This window comes from Nilaparvata lugens, chromosome 1, assembly GCF_014356525.2.
Source record: "Nilaparvata lugens isolate BPH chromosome 1, ASM1435652v1, whole genome shotgun sequence".
In the NCBI taxonomy this organism is placed as follows: Eukaryota; Metazoa; Arthropoda; class Insecta; order Hemiptera; family Delphacidae; genus Nilaparvata; species Nilaparvata lugens.
Genome location: NC_052504.1, coordinates 91,134,836 through 91,136,830, shown reverse-complemented (window position 1 = coordinate 91,136,830; position 1,995 = coordinate 91,134,836).

The following is a 1,995-nucleotide window of genomic DNA, read 5'->3' as shown; positions in this document are numbered from 1 at the left end:
TCAGAATAAGTTAGATGAATGAATAATTTATTGAAAAGTACCTATGGTCTATTGTGAAATGTAAGTTTGAATAAAAGTTAGGAGATTAGAGAGTTTCTGTATTGTTGTGAAGTTGATGAGGTGGTTTATATTCTTATTGAATGAAAACGATTCAATATTGTCAAAACTACTTTTGGTTTCATTTGTTTGTTCCAGTTGTTGTTTGTGAATAAAGATCATTTGAATTTGAATTTGTTCACATCCCAATTGAAAAATTGCTAGTTCTGTAACTTCAAGTTAATATTAACTTGAATCAAATAACATTTATTCATAAGTTTGTAGTAATTAATTAATAATAAAACATCCTCCATTTGTTATGAACAGTAAATAAAGTCGTTTTCCAATCTCCAGTTCTTGAATTATCAGCACAAAAATCTGAAAATCTAGGCTACCCTACAAATGCTGAGTACAGAACCTGTACTGAGTTACATTTGCACTTTAATATTTGTCAAATTGTCCATAACATTTTCAAAGGGGAAACCAGAGGTTTCGTTTTTCCTCGTTTGTTTCTGTCTCCAAGGCCCTTTGCACTCTGGGCCACCATGGAAGCGCCACCATCTAAAATTGATAGCATTGCACACTACAGCCACCACCACGCAGTCACCAATTGACTCATCACTCCAGTTCACTAGTTAACTCATGATCAGTTGAAGAATGGACGTGGAAAAAAGCAGGACTATTGGCATATGTTGAATAATATAATGAATAATGCTCAAGAAAGTGGTTATATAACTCACCAAATTCATTTTGTTCATTTTCTGTGAGGTTATATTTTTCAATCAGAAGATTTACCAGCTCCCTCCAAGAATTTTTCTTCCCATCCCGGTCTGCATATAATTTTTAAGAGATGCTCCATACAGCTGGTCTGCTTTCAACTTTAAGAATGAACCTTTCTGAATCAAATTGTTCACTATTCATTACGACTACTTCAACAGATAACTATACTGAACTCGATTTGAATTGAAACTGAACTGGATATGATTTTCTGGTGGCTTCAGTGTGCAATAACAGATAATACTCAATGGTATGACGTGGTGGCGCGACAGTCTGGTGGCGACACAAAATCGGTGGCTCGAGCCACCGCATTCCTGGAAGCTCGGCTGGTGGCTGGTGGCTCTAGTGTGCAGTGACACATAAGAGACAATGCTATCACGTGGTGGCGCTTCCGTGGAAGCGCTTCCATGGTGGCGCAGTGTGCAAAGGACCTTATACCATACCACTATAATTCACTATATCCCTTCAATACTTGTCAAATTTTCTATAAAATTCTCCAAATGCGAAATCTAGAGATTTGGTTTCCTCTCTTGTTCCCCGTCTCTTACACCATCAAAACCTTAATATTTGTCACATTGTCCATAACATTTTCCAAAGGTGAAATCTAGAGATTTGGTTTCCTCTCTTGTTCCCCGTCTCTTTCACCATAAAAACCTTAATATTTGTGAAATTGTCCATAACATTTTCCAAAGGTGGAATCTAGAGATTTGGTTTCCTCTCTTGTTCCCCGTCTCTTTCACCATAAAAACTTTAATATTTGTGAAATTGTCCATAACATTTTCCAAAGGTGGAATCTATAGATTTGTTCTCCCTTTTTTGTCTCACTTTCAATCAAAATTCATCGAACACCTGTATCTGCTCTAGAAGTAGCCACTTTCGTACACCTACACAGCCAACTTATGTACGCACAAACCCACACCAACCACCCACTTCTACCCAGCCCCCTCACAATACCACCCTTTATTCAGATTTGTCGTTCACTTTCCTTTTCCTGTTACTTTCTTCCCTTTTTTCCCACATTTCTCTCCCACCGTTCCTTGCATCTTGACAGAAAAATACCGCCAACTGCTGTATACATTTGCTGTGTACCTTGAATACCAATACACGCTATTCCAAAACCTCCCCTTTCACCCGTCAAGGTGGAAGATTTCCCCCGGAAATTCCCTCACCTATCCCTGACAT